Consider the following 20,767-nt stretch of genomic DNA (forward strand, 5'->3'; position numbering starts at 1 on the left):
AGAAAGATTGTTCTTTCCCCTTGTCCTTGTGTTTATTTATAGCAGTCATGATAGCTTGCTTGCCTTTGAAGTCCTTGTTATGAGAATCCACAGTAGCTGGGTTAAACAAAAGTACAGATTTGAGAAGACAGTAGCTATCAGGCAAGTTTTCTAATAGTTAAAATCATTGGACTTCCTTAGTATAACTTTTCTACATGTAAAAGGGTTATAAAATAGTATATTAAAAAGTTTAGTGTTTTCATGTTAAAACAAAGTTTCACATCTGTAGTTTGTTTGCACATGTTTTTCCTTTTTTAATTTCAAGGTTTGTTCTAGTCTCTTGATACATGTGTGCACAGCACTGCAGGCTTGAAAAATCTATCACACGTGTGGACTTTGAAAAGCAAATACTACAAGGCAGCCATTTATAATGGTGCTTTTTACTGTTGAGACTTACTGCTTAAGGCAGTCTCCCTCTCAGTCCTTTACTTACTGTAGTTACATTTGGAAATCACGCTTTGAAACTTCCATATTTTCATAGGAACATTTGTAGAAGTAGTTGTACTCAGTTAACCTGTGCACTGAGCTGATAATGTGTTTTAAAAAACCTCAACAACTACAGGCCTGATTCAAACCTGAGTCAGCAGAATTGTCTCTAACTTCCAGAAGCTGTGGATCAGACTGGTGGCTGGTTGCACTCTCATACCAGTCTTCATCATTGATTCAGATGTATGAGAACAGCAACAATTCTCATGTTTTTAGACAGGAAAAAAATGTGTTTGTTTATACTAGTTTGTCTCTCTAATCTATTTGTAGTACAAGTTTTGACAGTTTGCATATGCCTGTGTTTTTACACTTCATTTCATTAGTTGGGCAGTTTTATTCCCCAAATCAATTTGTTTGATCTTAACAATGCAAAAATAAGGTGGAAATATAATAAATTTATTCAGGCCCAGTGCTACCAGATAGAAGAGGGCAACTTGGTTCTGGGAATACAGATCAAATATTGATATGACTGAGTGGGAGGACTTACCTTGGAATAAAATCAGATCCAGATTTAAGATGTCCAAAACTAGAATTGGGACCATATTGATTAAGGTAGAGATTCTTAAACTGAAGCAAACATAAGTAATTAAAAAATAAAACAAAACAAAGTGAAAAAAAAAAAAAAAACCCACACAAAAAGCCCCAAACAAACTAAAAAAGGAAAAGTTGTCCACTGAAGGTCCAACTCGGGTAACAATGTTCAGGAATTTTGCAGAAGTTCTAGTGTGTCTATGTGTCTGTCCGTTTTCTGAGGCATTGTCCAAACCAGAGGGGATTCTGGTATTTTGAGTACTCTGAAGTATTCTGAATGTGCAATTTCTTGAGTATATTTTCCTAAGGTAAAGACTTGCTAGAAATCTAATAACCATTATTCAGAACTTGAACACAGTGCTATTGCCTTCCATAAGGTCAGACAATGCTTTCTATAATATTCATTAAAGACAGACTGTTTCATGGTTTTGTGTTGCATATGTCCTCGTCCTGCCCTTTTGATCAGTGATGATAAACCCAACAGGCTAGTGTTGGGTATGTGCCCTCTTTTTTTTAAAAGACTCAACTCTCAGATTGCTCAGTCAAACCTTGAGTCTGAATCTCAAATAATTTTTAGTGCAGATCAGAAATCATGCAGGACATTTATCCAAAAATAAATTGCCTGGAAAAATTCAGGAGAGCTTGGCTGTCTCTAGGGTATCAAGAGATGAAAAAAATTCATAAAGAATAAATATACCTTACGTATCTGCTTTGTGTTTAGTTGCTTTAAAATACCATAGCAAACTGATCCAAAAAATCTTCAATATAATTATTGCAAAAATTAGGTATAAGTTCGTAGCAAGCAATTTAATATTCATTACTACCCATGAATAATTTGGAATCTAGAAATAGTAGAAAACTATTGGCCTTGATAAGGGTAAAGTAGCAAATTAGATCTAGCTGTGCAGTGCAGCAAAGTCAGGCAAACATGCATGCAGAATGTGTTCATAATAAAGCCTCAATTTGTTAAATCTTCTTTCTTTCTTTCTCTTTTTTATTTTGTAAAAACAATAAATGCAAAATTCTACAGCTTTGCATGTATTTTCCCCTTTTTGACTGTTTCTGTTTCAGACTGTTACCTTTAGTTGCATTAAGGATTAGTATGGCATGGTCCTGCATTCCTTACTCATTTGATTTCAATGGAAGTTCTCCTTGGATGAGAAATGTGTGGTCAGTTATTTCAAGGGAGGGACCCCGTTATTATGTGTGAGCATTCTTTTGTGCATCAGTGGTGCTACATAAATAATACATCATAATGTTTGCTGTTAAATTATTCACAGAGTCATAATTCTCCCCTATTCAGAATTTCCTTTATATAGTTTAAATAGGTTAAAGAAGTTGTTATCATAAATAATTTCTCGCTCTGTGCCTACACAGAATTCAGAAAAATATTTAAAATATTTTTTTCATTATTTGAAAGTAATCTGTTTCGAAGAACTTCTGTTCTTCATTTTTGTATAAACACTCTTCTTCAAGTACAGCAGACAGATACTAAAGATAACATCTAAATTCGATGTCAACTACCATATTTATGTGAAAACTTTTAAGGAGCTTGAAAGTAAAGATGCACTTCAAATTCAGCTAAAAACATCTTTAAATAAAGCCAGGCTCTAAAAAGTATTGCAGATCCTTACTTATTTTTATCAAATTATTTGTATCCAAACCATGATACTTGGCCTACATTACTGTCTGTGAGTTAAGTTCTGAAAGTATTTCCTTTATAGTCTATTTCTAGTTTGAAACATGATGGAAGATATGTAAGTATTTGAGAGTTGCTGTTTTTGACTGAAAATACTAGGAAATAAATTGAAAAATGTCCACCAGTACATATGTAGAATAGTGTATGTTCTATAATTTTGCCACCAGAATACTTTATGGAAGACTCTTAATCCTCATGTTTTCCAAGTAATGTATTTTTCATGCTGAATGAACTGGGCCAGAACTGAAAGTGATACATGAACGGTATATTTAGGAGACTTTTCATTAGCCTTTCATTAGTTTTTTCATTAGTCTTCATTGCTTTCTTGGGAGTCTTGTTACTGCTATCTAGAACAATCTGTATGAGTTGTTTTATTGCACAAAAAATCTTACAGCTTCTGTGTAATTCTTATTTTTAATCTTTGTATCAGCAGAAGAAACTGTCCATACTGGAATACTGGAGAAAAGCCTGGTCATTTGGGTGACCACTAATGTCATTTTAGTTCACCTTTGTAACTTATGCCTTTGAATTTTGATATTATTAGCAACTTTTTCTTGTGTTCTGTAAGAAAACATGTGGCTGTCATCCTGCTACCTATCCATATAAAGGCAATGTTGAAGTTCTTTAGGATCTGTGTGGTGCCAAAAGGACTGGGCTTCCACCAATCTCTTTGCTCTAGCACCTTTTGATGTCAGCTTGCTGTTAGATTTCTCCCAACCTTTAGGAAAACATTCTTTTGCTACATGTCTAAGAAGTTCTTGTGATTGAAATGATTGTAGTTACCAAATAGTGAAGTAGTCACAGTTAATCACTAGTCCATCATCAATAACGAAGGGAATTACTGGTTATCCTGAGTCCTATATCCACAAAAAATCCAGTAGTATTTTAAAGCTGCCTTTGCAGGTTCACTGCAGTTTCTGGCTAACACAAGAGCTACATAACAGAGCTGAGTTCACATGCAGCACTCCTTGAGATGATTATTGTAATGTGGCTGCAATTAATATTTTTTTCCATATTTAACTGGAGTTTGTTGGGGATTCTTTCAGGAATGTATAAATTTACCCTAAGGGACAAACTTGGCCTATGGATTATTAGACTAAACACATTTTAAGTACAAAATTTATCTACAATTAGCGTGACTGTTTGTAATTAAAAGATGGCCAAAACCACAGCCTTGTGATTTGATGTCTATGGTATGCAGTGGGCAAGGTAAAACATTAATTCTCAATAAGACCATTTTGCAAGCAGGTATCTTCAAATTACTTAACTCATATTTACTCAAATACTCTAGTGTTTTCCAAAAATATCTTTAAAGCTATCTCAGACTGTATTTGTGGAAACAGGTAGGTATTTGCACGTTTGTGCACTTTTCTTGTGTTTTGTTTAGTGAATTTTTAAATGAATAAAGCTTATTTGCATTTATTTGCTTGTCAGTTTTTAATTTCTTTAATTCCTTTTAATTTTTTGCTGCATTGTGACTCTGGATTTAAATCTGTTAGCTGTGTTATTTGATTCAGTTGTATGTAGATCTGTTAGATAGTACTACACATTCACATTCTTCTCTGCTTGGGATTCTTGTGTCTTGGCCATTGGTGTATTTGTGTTTGAGAACAATTAGCTGAAAAGCCTTTTGCCTATTTTGCCAGGCAGAGGGCAAGTGACCCTGAGAAGTTTGGTGGTGATATGTATTTTTCTTGCTTGGATTTCCAGTTTTGAATATGAATGGGTGAAGTTTTTGTGCTGCTAATCCAGTTAATATAATAGTTTGGATTCCTTGAGAGTAGTCTCAGTATTGTGTCCATGTCCTGCTCATATGGAAGCAAGGACAAGATGCAAGGGATGTGGTTTAATTAGACCTCAATTTTATTAGCTTAGCCATCTGGGATTTACTGGCATAAATTTGTACAGTGGAGGTCAAGATCCCTTCTTTAATCATTTCCTTCTGGTGTAAGTTGCTATCAGTGCCCCATTCTCACACAGCTGGTCCCCAGCCTGTTGTTTGGACTCCACTCTATATGCTTTTAATCCAAATGATAAGAGGTCTGGAAAAGAGATTGTTTCTTTGGTGTACTTCAGACATTAACCCCAAAGATAATTTTTAGCTTTTTTAAGAGTCACTTTCTCCTAACTTCATTTTCCATTTCAGACTTTTAAAGCCAGCATGAAGATGAGAGTTCATGTTCCTTATTTCTGCAGTTGTGGTAGAAGGCTTAGAGCTAGATCAGTTTGCCCATTATTCATGTTATTGCCTTCAAAGGGATATTAGTTCCTTTTCTTTTTCTGACTTCTGTTCAGCTCTACTTCCATGTGCCCGCTTTTTGTGGCAAGTTTTTTTGTCTTTTGGTTTTTTTTTGGTTTTTAACTTTTTGGGCACTAAAGAAAATATTGCTTGAACTATCAGTACAAGTTGAGTCTTGCACATTACTTTAAGAGAAGTACTTGTTTAAGTGAAAAATACTAGTTAATTTCTATAAAATCTCTATATAAACCCTATTTTTAAGTAATATCAGAATATCTGGACAGAATATACCTACCTAGGTGGGAGAAGCCTGTGTAGATTGTCATTTTCTACTCTACTGGTTGGTGACTTCACTTCTAGAAAAATGATCCTTCCTAACAGAGTCTTCCTCAATTAACTGTGCCTTGCCCTCAAAATTGGAAAATATCTCATTGTTCAACAGCAAGTTCTTTTTCATATACCTGGATCCAATGGACATTTCTTAGTCATATTTTGTTTAAATAAATAAATTGTGATCAATGTAGTGCACTTAAAATTAATTAATTGCACATGCTTTTTTAGCTCTTACAAGTGCAAGAATTTAAATGATCCAAATAAAAAGTAATTTTTCACTTCTAAATTTGAATAATTTGCTCCATAATATTAGTATCTAAAACCTGTTTAAATCAAATGCTGTTTCATTCACTGTTGATAAAATAGTTAATGTTGACTGTCAGAAGCTATGGAGTTTACATCTGTACATCATAAATTTCACTATCATCTGCTCCTTTTTCTACTTAAAAAGGAAAAAAAAAGCCCACTGCTTAAAAAAGAAAGGAAAAAAAAGGGCCTTTGAAGGCATCAAACCCCTTTGTTTGATGTGTGGAACAAGATTAATAAAAACGTGCCACTACATTAACTTTTAAATAGCTAGCATGAGACAGTGCTGCTGTCTATACTCACCACAACTTTAATTTATGTAGATAACATGTTTTAGACACATGATAGTTTTAGCATTGAGTTAGGCCTGTTTCTTGGGGTAGATCTCAGATTTGTGACTGTGTTTATCTTTTGTGTAAGGACAATTAATTGGGCAATGCCAAAACACAATAGCATTTGACATTTTAAAGAATAAGAGGAAAATATTTCACATATTCAGCTGGTTTACAGATGCATAAGATTTGTACTCCACTGTCTTGCTCCAGCATGGCATTGTGACAGTAGGTCCAATACATCTAAAACTGATACATGTTGGAAGAGAAAATGCCTTTTCAAATGTTAAGGATTTTTATGGATTTATAATAATGTATATCAATACAAGTTATCCTCAAATCTTACAATCTTAGAACTGTAAGAATATCCACATAAATATTAAATGATTTTCATATCATTTAGACACACCTGCAGTATGTTTGAGTACAAGCCTTCAGGTGTTAGAAGCTGCTAAGACTCTTTTTTTAGCAGAATTCGGTCTGTTTAAACTAAAAGAGGGAATTCTATACCCTGGCAGCAGTATTCTGCTGGCACCAAATACTTTGATGGTGGAAAAGTGAATAGTGAACAAATAACCTCTTTAAGTATAAGATGGAGGTTTTGTCTGTCATGTCCTGTTTTATTCAATAATCAGAGATGTTGATGAATTGTTTAAAGCAGCTGTATCATCATGTTTATTTACCTACATTCTGTAATGTGAATTGTAGAAGAAGAAATTAATTTAGGCATTACACACTAAATCTCCCAAATTTTTAGAATTGAAAAAGCTATTCTGGAAAGCTGATTTGCAAAAAAGAGTCCAACTTTTCAAAACAAAACTAATTTGATAATTCATTTTGTATTTTTAAGCTCATGATGTATTTATTTTTAAATTTGAAGACTAAACATTTTGGACAATGTGGAAATTATCAAGATCTGTAAACAACTGGTTGAGAAAAGCAGTGCTCTGTCAGCAATGGTTTCAAGAGATACTTGGAATTTGGTCAATATATTTCTCTACTCTCATCACATAAGCTGGTATAAATGGAACAAAAAATATACACAGTTCTTGATTTTTGAGTCAATGCTGAGTACATGAAAATGAACCATATATTGCACTTCTCTCAAACTGCTCCAGATGGAGGAAGGATTTTTAGTCTTAAATTTTGGGATTTTTTCAGAATAGTCTAGGAGATCCTAGTACTTTTATCTGCAAAGTCATCCCAGACAGATTGTGAAGAATGCACTGAGTTGTCCGGCTACTGAAAGAGACTCCTGATAATTTAAAGAGAGATCTTTGACTTAAATATACTGATTTACCAATAAAGGGGCACCAGACCCTCCTCACTTTATCAATCTTTTGTAAAGTTAGGGAGGTTTGGCTGTTTTGTTCTCAGATTTGGTTTTAACTAGTGTTTTTTTATGCTCGTGGAAATTATAAATAATAATTTTCTTTTAAAAGTAATAATTTTATGAAAATATCACCAAATGTGTAATTGCATGGTAGATTCTCTGTAGGTTTTAGTTGTACAGCTCTTGCCTGCTTTTTCCTATAGGTATTTGGAGAGCTGCCTGTTCATATGGAGGTGGTATGATTGGCAGCCTGGAAATGGGAGAGTTCCTGTAAGCAGGGGAATCCTAACTGCAGTAGAGCTCTGTAAAGTATCCTAGCCTTACGAGCTGGAAGCACCAGGTATCCCTACAAACCCTCACTGCTTTTTCCTTTAGCATTCTAAATCACACTTGTGCCATTAGATGGCTGTTCCATTCCTTTTTTCCCCGTGTTGTTTCATTTCTACATTTTGCTGTGCTTTGCCAATTTCCCCTCTTTAGTGTAATACTGATATCCTTTCTGCCAAAGCAGCTCTTCTGTTAGCAGCAAAAATCTAGTTATTCATAGGTGAGCTATCTAAATTCCAGGGCAGACAGGTTTCACATGGCTTTTTGGGTTCTTGGATAGAAAGCAACAAGTAAACTGTTCCATTTTAAATTCTATGCAACTTTCTGGTAATTTACAACAAACATCAAGTGCTTTTGCCTTTTTCTTGGCAACAGCTGAATGGAAACACGTTCCTAGGACTCAAACTGGTATTTAAAGACATGTATAATATTCACAATAAAAGGTGCATTTTGGAGGAGGATGTTTTCTGTGTCTCTTTATTATAAGAGGATGAATCCAATGGTTTTCACATTTCAAATAATTTGAATGTTCGAGATGTGTTTACTAAATGTGAATAAATCCAACATTTCTAGTTTAGATGGCAACATACCAGCACAGCATGTTTTAGTGTTTCTTGTCTTTTCTTGGCTTTGCCAATGTGGCTAGTTAGTTATTTGTTTGTTTTTCTTCCTGTATTATGGTAAAATGGAAGAGAACTTTAGGTAAAAAATGGAAGCTAACAGATGGAAAAGAAAAAATTAGTTCACTTGAACAGTTGCAAGGGTTAGAGACTTTAAGGATTGTGATTTCGATAAGAAATAAAATATGGAGAGATATGAAGAATCAAAAAATTGTTTCTAACAATTCATTGAAGCTATTGCAGTAGAGTTCACAGGTAAAGGACAGCAAGAATAGCATTGAAGAAAGATCGTTTATGAACAATAAACTTTATTAACTGTGTGAAATAAGACTGCTAATATTTTTTATTCTCCATTAAATTTTCTAACTCACAACAGATATGAAAGGTTGAAGAACAAGTTGGTGATTGGTATTCAATGGGGTTTTGTTTCTTGTATATTCAGACAAAAGGAAACCTAAGTAGTGTGTACAGGATTCAGATTCAGCCTCTCTATTCAACTACTTTGTAGGAAATAGAATATTGAAAAAGCTGTAACTTTATTCTGTCTGCAGTCATTAAGCACTATCTATACATACATAGGTATTTAGCATAAATTTTCATACACTAATTTTATTAAACAGAAGATTGGCTTCTGTGCTCTGTTATTTCAAGTCATACTTTGAATATGATTTACAATGAAATTCTTAATGAATGAGGCTTTGTTAAAGCAAATGTGGAATGTAGCCACTATAGTATTAACCAATCTGAAAATAGAGGTTCTCTCAGCATTCTTCATTTAATATTAAAATTGGTTAAATGTGCCTTAATGACATCCATTGAAATAAATGTAAATGTAAAATAATCAGAAGTCTCTTTTTAAAGTACTACTAGTAGGAAAATAGAACTGAGTGTATGAGGATTATGGAACAATTATATATCTACAATTAAGGGTTAACTGAGCTGTGGCAAGCTCTGTGATTACCATAACTGTGGTCAACATTCATTTTTGCTTGCTGCTGCAGTGTGTTTTGGTCAGCATGTCTAACCACCATAACCACAGCAAAATCTTTTAATTGCTGAACAGATGTATTTCTTGGTCGTTTTCATCATGACTGAACTGAGGGTTTAATGTTCATGAGAGCACTGTGAGTGCCACCTTCCCCCAGTTCAGTTACTTGGATCAAGAGTGTCTCCTGTTGACCACATTGAGAATATATACACTAAATACTGCTGGGGAGACCACTGTTGAAATATGCAGTGTTGTAACATTCTACTAGGTGTTTATTTTATTTTTTTCTGAATATTCCTTCCTTTTCCTAGAGCCTAAAGAACTTCATTAGCAAAAGATGATGAACTGAATGAACAGCTTAAAGAGTGGCAGTTAAAATGGTTCCATCTTCAAAACAAATGACAATCAATAACTATTTCAAACAGAGGGACAGAGGAGGTCAGGTTATGGACAGGAGGTACAACCTTCTTCATTAGGTAGTGCATGCAGAAATATAAATGCTGGGATATGTTCCAGTGAAGGAGGTGTAAATAGACCTTTCAAACACATTTAGAAGACTGACCTGGTACTATATTTTTTTTATCTTATTCAGAAGAAAACCTTCTGACTGAAATGCTGCTTCTGTTTCATAGAATTGTGAACCACACCTGATCCCTGTGATACATATTTGAAGTTAAAGCATAAGATATCATGTCAATTCTGATACTAAACAAGTGGCTTTTTAATAGGAAAAAATCATAGTGTTTGGTTCATTGATCATGTATTGCTAGTTTTTAGTATTCTTTGAACCTGATTTAATGAGTACAGTGTTTCATCATACCCAGCAGTTCAAATCAGTCATTTCCGTTTCTTTGTCTAGAGACTCTGAGGGACTTCAGTCATCACTAACAAATTGTCCAGATGCAAGGCTAAACAAATGGTTTCTTCCCCATTTTCTTCAATGTATGAGGAATAAGAGTGTGAAAACTTACTTGATTTTTCTTGCCTTTTGTAGCAACTTATATTTGGATTTACCACCTGCTTTACTTATTGTACATGTATTTTACGTTAACTAAGTTTACCTCATAGGTATTTTTGCCAAACCTTTAAAGTCTAATGCCCAATGTTTTGAAGCAAGGGGGTGTTGTTTCTATAATGTCAATAAAAATATTTTCTGTGCAAAAGCCATGCCCTAGCAAATACTCACTTACTTAAAGACAGTTCAAAAATATATGCTCCAGGTTTTTGTGTTGTTTTGCATAAAACAGAATGTGATTAGATACTGTTGATCAACTCCAATGTGCTACACTCAGCTTCATCTAAACAGCATGAAAAAGATTTTGGGCCTAATGTAAATGTAAATCCATGCAGATTTATCTTCTTATGAAGCTTCTAAGAGACAGCTATATTAAAAGAACAACTAATAGCATGACAGTACCTAAAAATTATTCGCTATTTCTGTTCACACATTCATTGTAATTTCCTTTTGTGGTGTGTGTTACTTGAAATTTTCCTCTTCATTTTAATTACAGGAAAGAATAAACAGTCCAGAAAAAGAGAATGAACTCTTGAAGAAAAGCTATGATAAGCTGTGTAAGGTAAGTTAGGGTTTCTGGATACAGAAAACTTGATTCTGGTCCTTTTTTAATAGATCTTAATGTACCGTGTTCTGTAACGTGTGTACATATTTTTGTTCTTTTGCACACGTGTGACCAGGTTCATGCTGCTAGTCATCATATGACTGTGTATATGGAAACTCTCAGGTGCTCTGCCAGGGCTCTGTTGGAACAGACTATATTTTTTCTAATTCTCTTGTAATAGTAGATTACTTCTGAAAAAATGTAATTAAAAGTAAGTAGGAGTCACTTTATTTTGAACTTAAATTCATAAAGCTCTTATTTGAATTTCTGGTAGATTTATTAGGGTAATTGAAAGAATGTCATGTTTTGGTAAGCATATATTATTTCGATTTGGGTTCTTGTTTTTGCTTTTTTTTGAAGAAAGTGGTGTTTGAACTTTTTGTGTTAAGTTCTTCTAGCATGTCTTAATGAACTTACCTGAAGTCTGATATTTGACAGCTTCTCCAGTGTTTATTTTTGAGGAGTCCTTTGGTTGTTTTGATAATTGCCATTTCGCTTCCCCTGATTCTGCTTGCAATTTTTGTGTAGGTTCACATGAGGGTTTACAAAGATTGCTATACATAATAACATGTATAAGTTCTATCAGTGGTGCTTAAAAGCATTGTTAAGATATGATTCAGAATTCTCTGTTCAGAAAAGTAGTAATTACAGTCAGTTGCCACAAGCATATTAAAGGAAAAAATTTCCTTCCATCGAACTTTTCCTTTATTGTGAACCACTGTTGTCTTTTACACTGAATAGAGTTAGACAATAAGAATGTTAAATGTTAGACGTCCTACAGCTAATAATTGCAGAAAGTAGATCTTGAAGCCTTTTCTCGTATCTAGATTATTTCTTCTTTTAAAATTTGTTGAGCTTGCCAGTGTCGTGTCTAACAAAAGAATACCATTAACTAAACATATTGTAAGTGATACCGAATTTACTTCCTATTATTCTTACAATATTTGGCATACTTTTTATATGCTCTGAGGCAAACTTAAACATCATAGTAGTAGAAAATTGTGAGAACAAATGGCTTAAAACTTTTTTATTACTTAAGAGGTGCAGCAGTTGTATAGTCAATATTTAGAGTTTCATGTGGAGAAGTTGATCACTTGTCTCTCACTTCAGTTAATTGCTGGAGATTTCCCCAAAATAAATACTTCTGATGATGTTTTTGTTTATTCTCTATCATTTATTCAGATAAATAATTCATACTAATAAATCATCTTAACAATCTGGCTTGAAATTTTCTGTTCTACTTGAAAGCATAATGGGATGACTTAAAAAGATATTTAATGAGAAATTGAAAATGAGCTTCCAATAGTGCACAGTAATCTCTACTGTGGTGTTTCTTTTACTAAAATCATCTGTCTTTTCATGTACTCGCATTTAAACATTGATTCATCTTTCATCATTCCATGTTACTGTATAGGTATCAATAAATTAGAAAGAGAAGGATTATATAACCACCATTTAATGGTCAGCTTTTTTGGTTGCCTATTTGAACAGTGCAACTTTAGTATGGCTTCCTATGCTAGCAGTAGATAGGCCTGTATCCACAGGTGTCACTTAATTAATTTTTTTTATTTTTATTTTTTTAAATGGAGGCAAAGGTACATAAACCCATTCTTTGTTAAGGCTATTTTTGGGAAATTTATTTGACGTTGATGGGAATTTTGCTGAAGCCAAGACTTCAGAACTGGGTCAGAGAAGTTTGCAAAGAACAAGTATAAATTTGTCAGTTGACTCTTATTATTTAGTCAGTATTCAAGAAATAATTCATTTGTATAAAAAGTTTGGAGGAATTGTTTTCATATGAACTTGTAATGCAAATCTAGCAATGCTTAAACCTCCTCCAAAGGAAATGGTGCCAGATGTGGTTGACCATTATAGTTACACAGATGGCTCCAACTTCAGTGAAATACAGTAAATATGAAAAAAATTCCACATGAATTTAAGTAAATGTAATCTTTAGAATTTGAAAGAAGAAAGTGGCACACGTGGACTCAATTCAAACTGACATAAACATTAGCATTATATGGGTTCAGATAAAACCTGTCTTCTAACGTTCTTCATTTAAACATCTAAATTCTTAATGACCATTGTAATAATGCTCAATGGGTTTTCTGCCAGCACAGCTGTCCAAAAAACTGAGCTAATACCTGGCTGCATCCATATGTGAAGTAATTGTACCTAAAGCTGATGAACTCTCATGTAACTGCGTGTTGTGGGCATTCAAACTTGAAAACATTTTCAGAAGTGTGAAAACTGACAGTATTTCTTCTGTTTTGAAGAGAGTTATGCTTATGGAAGCCAATCAATCTCTAAGCAATTAGAGAACACACTGTCTCTTCTGTACCTTTCCATACTGTGGAATGGTAGTGGGTCCAGTGCATTATATTTGCCCACATTTTACCTTCAAAATTATAGGAGAGGGATGTATGTATTACTGCAGACTTAGAAGCTTTGCTTAAGTCATGCATGCTGTGAAAAGTCACACTATAAAATGCTCTGTGCCTATAGAACTGTGTACATAGGTTAGATATAGTATGAGAAAAAGAAAAAATACAGGAATATATAACTTTTTAATGAAAAATACAGATCAGGAATATAAATCCTATATACTTTAGGGTTTGCAATTCATGATATAATATTTTTATTTTTTTAATCTTAAAGTCATTCTTCAAATGCATGAGATAAAAATGCATTCACAGATACTCAGAAGTCTCAGTCAGCATGTAGAGTCTGTGAACCTATGTGGGCTGTCCCTTCTGCAGCATTTCTTCTCTCTTTTTGTGGTCAAGGCTTGTTACATAGATCTCTTGAAGAGGTAGGTGGATAAATAAATAGATATCAGAAGATTCTTAATATACTGATGTATGTAAAATATAAATTTTTTTTAGCTGATGAGCTTCACCAAAGAGTTGAGGAGTTGACTTTGTTTACAAAACCCTACAATTACTGATTTTTCACAGAGTACAAAAGTGAATAAACTGGTTTGTGCTTGGTGAAGATTGGCATTTTTCCAGTAAGTAAGAATGGACATATAGTAATATGAAGACTATACCACTCAGTGTCTAATTTGTATGAAAACTCTGCAAAGCTTTGTCTTTTAGCCTACTGAGAATTACACTGTAAATTTTATAATGTACTTAATTTAGTTTTAATCTCAGTAACACTTTTTATTGTGGTTTCAGCCATTCTAGTTCTGTGTCCATGCAATCCTTATTGCACACAGATTGGTAGTTTACAAGTAAATAATGTGCTGCAGGCAATAAAGTTATTCTAATTTCTTGGCCCACCTCTGGATTTTATTTCTTAAAGTAGGAGAAAGATTACTTTAAATGTGCTTCTTAATCAGTATCAGAATTGTTGTTTTACAGTATGAGAAAACTGTTGTCACTTTGTGGTCAACATTTTTCTTTGAACAGGCAACTGACTTTATGCTCTGCATGTTTCACAGATTTAAAAGAAATCAGGTGGATGGTCCCAGTTCTCTACATTAAGAGGTTTTGTATGCGGAAAGAATGGTTTTGTTAGTTGTCAGTTGCTGAGGTTTAGAGTTGTGGATTACTCTGGGATATGCATCTGAATTCCTTTTCTAGACCCACAAATGTTGTATGCTGCCAACTTTTTGACTTTGGAGCTCTAAATTAAGGCCAGTTCCTTTGCTCATCCCACAAACTCTTTCATGTTTTTTAACCGCAGCCTGAGAAAGGCGCCTTGGTTTCAACAGCAGCAGACCAGCATGTGTTTACTTAATTCCTAAGACATGATGACAGTGGTCTCTGTGCCACTAAAAGCTTTTTTCTTTATTATTTTCTGTTGAGGCTGATTTCTAAGAGTGTTTCACATGCCATATGTTTTATTACAGTGTCTTCTGTATGACCCATGAACAGCAGTGGAAATCAAAGGAACAGCAAATGAAACTGCAAATTGCTAAACTAAGATGGCTATCAAATCTGATTTAGCAGACAAAAATGCAATCCTTGACAAGATCAAAGTAGAAAGAGGTATTTTTCTGAAAAAAATCTAATATTTTCTCAAGATGTGAGGTCATACCTATGTTGAAGTTCAGGAATATTGCCCAGAAAAGTTTAGTTTCTATTGGTGGTGATTTCAAAGCTGCCTTTTAAGTGAACATTTGTACAATATGCTAAGGTTATGACTAGCTATTAAGTACAAAATCTGACCAAATGCAGATTATATGCTGAATGAGGCTCATATTTTTTCAGCTGCATTTATTCTTCTTCTGTTGGGTTAATGCTTACTCTTTATTCAGTGTTTCTTCTCTATATTGAAAACTCTTACAGAAAAGAGGCCCATCTGATAGTCTCCCTCCAGTTATAAGCCATTATTCTATTTACTGTACAAAGTTACACGAAGCCTATATGGGCCATTGGCCATGTTTATTTGTCTTTCAACTTCATTAATTCAGAAATTTTTAATATTTTCAGTATACACTGATTTTTATTTACAGCGGTGTACATTTAAAATAATGCATTTATCTTCTCATCTTCTGAAGAGATTCATATGTGTTTTTCCCATGCTGTAGGGCAACTTCTCAGTGAATATTTAAGACTTTGCAATGTCTTTTTGTATCTCAACAACTGTGTTATAACTGTGGCAATATATAAAGTTTAAAAAAGTAGAGCACAGGCAGGAAGTAACTAAATATTTTTAGACTTGATTCTTCAAATGCGTATTTTTAAAAAAGTGTATTTCTATGAACAATCTAATGGAATGGAATGGACATACTTGTTGTGATAATTCTTATGAGTATGGCTTCAGTTCTTCATGTGATTACCATTAAGATTCTGAGTAGCTTTATTGGCATCTAATACTAAATTGAACATTTAAATGTTTTCTTTGACCACAGCAAGTGTTTGCTAAATTGGCTTTAAGTGGTATTAAAATAAAGAAAGATACCTTAAGCTACAATAATATGAAGTTACAGCATGTTGGCACTTGTTACTGACAGCTTGATTATGTAAGGCTAAATTTAAAATAATATTCACAGCATGAAAATACCATAGGCTGTACTTGTATTTGGTTAAGCTGAGTGTGGAAAATTAGGCAACGCTTTCCATCTTCTGTCCTTCCTGTGGCATAATGGGCATAATGCTTAAATGGCAATTTTGCTTTCCCCAGATTGGCACTTGAGAGCTTCTTGTACTCCTAACTGTATCACCAGGGTACTACACTTTCACTTTACACTTTTGCTATTAAGTTGCTGCAGAATAGCATAGATGTTCTAATACCCTTCAAGCCCTGTGTATTTAGCATTTGATTAAAGCTTTTTGTCATTGCTACTGCAGAAGTATTCACAGAATCACAGAGTGGTTCAGCTTGGAAAGGATCACAGGATGATCATCTCACAGAATCACAGTATCCTAGAACATGGGGAGTTGGAAGACACAAGAATCATGAAGTTCCAGGTTCTGGCCCTGCACATTTTGCTCTTGTTTGGGTCGAGTTTGTTTTGCCTTCCCTCTGAAACTTACCAATATATAGCAGAGGGAAATAATGAATAAATAGGGTGACTTTGGTGTATAGCTAAATAGGTATTGTGAACAAGTGGTTTGGCCACGTAAACATCAAAGGTTGTGGCAGAAGCAGAGTTGAATATGAATTTGTGAAAACATGACTCAACAGAGTTTGTTGGCAAGGCTCACTTAATACAGAGATTAAGCCATACAAAGGAAGATCAGATTGGAAACAATTCGAAATGTGTAAAGTCAGGAATGCCAAGAGGGTAACTGTGCCAAGATATGGATTGAAAAATCAAGGTGCAAAAGAGTTTAGCAACACTTAAATCACTGAGTATTTTAAAATTTACCAAGCAATCCTATAGGGTTCACTACAATTATAACAATGACTTTGCTGTAGATATGAGATAGTAACATTCATACCATGACCAATTCCCATACACAGGTAAAGTGACATGTGCATCTATTTTTATGAGTGTACAAGTAACTATCAGTCTAAGAGGTATCTACCATGGGTTCAGTGAATAAATCTCATCAAATCCCTTTGTGTTACCCAGCAAGCAGGGATTAAACCTCGAAGAGTCTGGAAATGTGTGGGTGGGGATCAGCTCAGGCCTCAGTGTCTGCAATGGTCCTTGGAGTGTGGCAGATCTGAGGGTGTGTGAGCCCCATGCAGAGGGAGGTGGTGGCACTGCTGCAGTGCTCCAGGAGAACACATCAGGGCATCACTTCTGTAGGGTTTTACACCATTGACTTCACTAAGTTTCCATCCTGGACATAACCCCAGGATATCCCAATGGATAATGTTGTATCCATTGATGAGGTATTACTTTACATAATTGAACTCAAAGGGAGCCAAGGGAGTAAGATAACCTCAGAATAAGTTATGTGCTGAATGTATTTTACCTTAGAGAGCATTTATACTGTGTGACAAGGCTGTCTTCTTTTTTATATGATACCAGTTTGCTTTTGAAACAGAAAATATTGTATAATTTAGTTGTAAAATTGCTAACTGAATAAGATAGGAGTGGAGTGGATTTTTTTGGTTTTTTTTTTTTTTTTGTTTAACTGAGTCTTGTAGAACTGAAAGAGCTGAAATATAAATGAATCTGGAAATCTAAGAGCCTGTATATATGTTGACAGGTACCAAATGATTATAATAGTCATGTTTTCACAAATATACATAGTTAGAGAATTTCTTTTTACTATATCAATTATTTGTAACTGCAGTTGACAACCTCATTGTTTCCTGTGCTGCATAAACAATACCATTGTTTAAACACTTTGTATAATGGATATGGGCCATAACTCTTCCAGTTTTGAACTTCAGTAAGGTTTACTCTTCAAGGGGTGTAAGTTTATCTTTTTATGTAGCATATGGGACAGGAGGTTAAACAAGAAAGTCTAGCAGATGATAAGGTGGAGATGGCTGAAGAAATTTAACAGGAGACAGAAGAGCTCTCATATCTGTCAGAGGAGCAGTTAGCTGACCAAACATCAATTACTTCTGGAAAAGAGAGAGAAATAACTGAAGAATTGGAACCAGGAGGTAGAATTCATTTTTATGAATAAGTAACTGTATTTTGTTAATAAATCTATGTCTCTTTCCATTTTCTTAAGCCTTTCTTACTAGCAGTGGGAGCTGCCTCATTATGAGAAGCTCCATGACAGAAATTATTTTCTGGTGTACTTTATAGCTGAAGCTGGGTAGTGGATATGGTGGTGTTTTTTTCTTCCCAAATGGAAACTGTATCGTAATTGAATGCAAAAATCTGGTATCTGACCTAGATTCATAAAATATTAAAGGAAACCTGGCTTCTATTTTAAATGTCTTTATATTCTCCCTTAGAACTATGCTGTTCTAAAGACTATTTTAATGAATATGCTCCTTTTGTCTGCAGATAACAGCCAATGCTGCTATTGGAAATCCTTTCAGACAGGGAGAGGGGTAGTATGTCTTATCATATTCATGACTTAAAGTTGTTAGAGGCAGATTTATTTAAAGATTATAAAAGACAGGTCATCCTGTTCCCCTTCTGTGCTTAAATTGTTTACCAGTGAAATAAACCAAGTCCAAGATTCCAAGTTTACAGAAAAAGCACAAATAGAATGCTAAAATTTCATGTTCATTTGTTTGCAGCTTCTGCATATCAATGCATTAGAAAACTTGGAAAAAAATGATGTTGAATCCCTGTTGAGTTTATAAGTAATTTGCTTCAGAGAAGAAAAAGCCAAAATGCTCTGAAATAATCCACCTGCACACAGCAATATTTTTATTTAAAAAGAAGGATACATTTTTCTTTGTGTGTTCATGGAGTTTAACATAGAGGAAATCCACAAATTCAGGCCACAGTCCTGTATAAAGCTAACAGTTGTTCATACCTCAGTATTCATTACAGTACTTACATCGTTTCAGTCCTCAACTTTCATCTGGGAAACACTTTTTTACAAATCAGAAAGAGATACAGTTTAGATGAATCTAAAGGTCATTGATTTTCAGGGTTAAGGAAGAGAGGATTTGTCTGGCACTTACTCTTCATTTGTTAGTAAAGCACCTATCAGGTTCCTCAGCAAAACTCAGATGGACTACAATAAAGGGCTTTAACCACATTGATTCTTCTAATGCTTTTCAGATCAAGGTGATGATGCTCTTGAAGCAATAAAAACTGACAGCAATGACTGTATTATTTCAAGTCCATTATCCATGAATATTAAACAGCTGAGTCAAAATGTTTATAGCAATTATTTGGCCAGACTAAAAAAAATATTTTCATCCTAATGCCCTGTAAGAGTAGCTTTGCTGTATTTAACAGCAGTTTTCAGTAAAGTTATATAGGTGCAGTATCAAATCACTTCTGTGTACTTCTTTTTCTGTTATTATTTGTGGCCAAGTGCACTAATCATGTTCTCTTGCTGTTAAAACCAGCAATTAATTACCACAAAGACATATATAAAAAATAAGATGATTTTAATACAAATTTGAAAAATTTACTTTGAACAGTATCTCAGTAGGATAGTTCTGTAAAAAATAAAATAAAATAATATGTCATACTTTTTGATCTAACCTTGACTGAACAATGTAAAAAATTATAAAACTAGTACTTAAAATTAATGACAGTACTTCTAACAATTAATTTTTGTGATCTGTCTTAGCCTTCTTTTAAAGCACCAAGTTTGTACTGTTAGATCCTATCACACTTCACGGTTTTTAGTGTTCTGTAGTGTGATATCCTAGAGGTAGCTTGATTTCTATTTTTTTAAATGCTTTTTTCAAGCCTGTGAAACATCCTACAAAGCAACTAGCATCAAGAAGCAATTCTTTGTATGAGAAATATAGCTGTACTTTTTTTAAGCTGTAGAAGAGGCTTAGACATGCTATCACTCATGTAATCCTCAGAAAGATGCAGAAAGTACTTTTGAAGATGGAATTGCATTGTTTATGTGTATAAAAATTTCTTCTGTAAGTTTGAGCACTAAAATTACTGCTACTCATCTCTTTTAAGTCAAACTATAATACTTGTTCTATAATTTTCTAGTTAACATGTATTTTATTTTATCACAATTATTTAAGAGCACTTCTGTGAGAACTTTGTGTGTAGATTCGTTTCAGATTCATCAGTTTCTACCTTGCTCCATTGATCTGTTCCTATGGTAACAAAAATGCATGTTCATGAAGATAGATAAAACAATAAAACCTCTGAATTATTAAGACAACAGTGTATTTGATACAGATTGGATTTTAAGAATATGCATTGGTTGATATAAATTCTTGGGTTAATTATAGAATACAGCATGTCAAAATTGTTACTGAATTTGTATTTTTTTAAGATTAAAAATCACTGCCTTTTATCTTTTGAGATAAATATCCTGCTGGTAATCAAACACTGTAAATAAAACTTGTGATTTTTAGAGATTGTTATGCTAATTATCCCCTAAATCTGAGTTGTATGCCAAACTGTTTAAGCCATTTAAGATCATACTGAGGTTTTTTTGCATGTTGCAAATTAGACAGTTCATGGTTATTTCTTAGATATGTTGATCATAAAGGGTATCTAACAGATTTTCCAGTACTTAACTATACCACTTGCTTCTTTCTCTTTTCTTCTTGTCTATGATGTATGATTAATCATAGATTACTTCATTTTGTTTCATTTCATTTACAACATTTATGAGCTTCACTTTGTCGGTATGAAATGCTTGTCCCCTTCTTTCCTTTCCAAAGTGGCATAATTAGTGTTAGCATCTTTTTTAACAGGCTACATAAAGTTTAGTGGCTGGATTAAATCAAGTCATTAACATAATGTGCTATACAATTTGCCCCTATCTCTTTTCGTTTCCAGTACATCAAAGTGCCACAGAGTGCCAGTGTAATTGGGCCTTGCTAGCTTGTCAGGTTCAGTCAGGCTGATGGCTGCTGCTTTTACTAAAAAGCTTCCAGGCATGA

The 20,767-nt window shown here is 34.0% G+C and overlaps 1 long non-coding RNA gene across 7 annotated transcripts in view; it reads left to right on the forward strand.

The window, feature by feature from the left end:
• LOC306806850 overlaps positions 1-20,767 on the forward strand; it is a 49,804-nt gene that overhangs the window by 8,183 nt on the left and 20,854 nt on the right. For 2 of the 7 annotated variants that reach the window (XR_013775589.1, XR_013775590.1), the window contains exons 6-7: positions 10,745-10,810; positions 14,709-14,847. The exons of 2 other annotated variants lie outside the window; for them this stretch is intronic. This is a non-coding gene — a long non-coding RNA (uncharacterized lncRNA). Of the gene's footprint in view, positions 1-10,744; positions 10,811-13,548; positions 13,665-14,708; positions 14,848-20,767 lie in introns of all 7 variants that reach the window. 3 more of the 7 variants (XR_013775594.1, XR_013775591.1, XR_013775593.1) reach the window with 3 other exon arrangements.

Source organism: Erithacus rubecula, assembly GCF_903797595.1.
Source record: "Erithacus rubecula genome assembly, chromosome: 12".
Taxonomy (NCBI): domain Eukaryota; kingdom Metazoa; phylum Chordata; class Aves; order Passeriformes; family Muscicapidae; genus Erithacus; species Erithacus rubecula.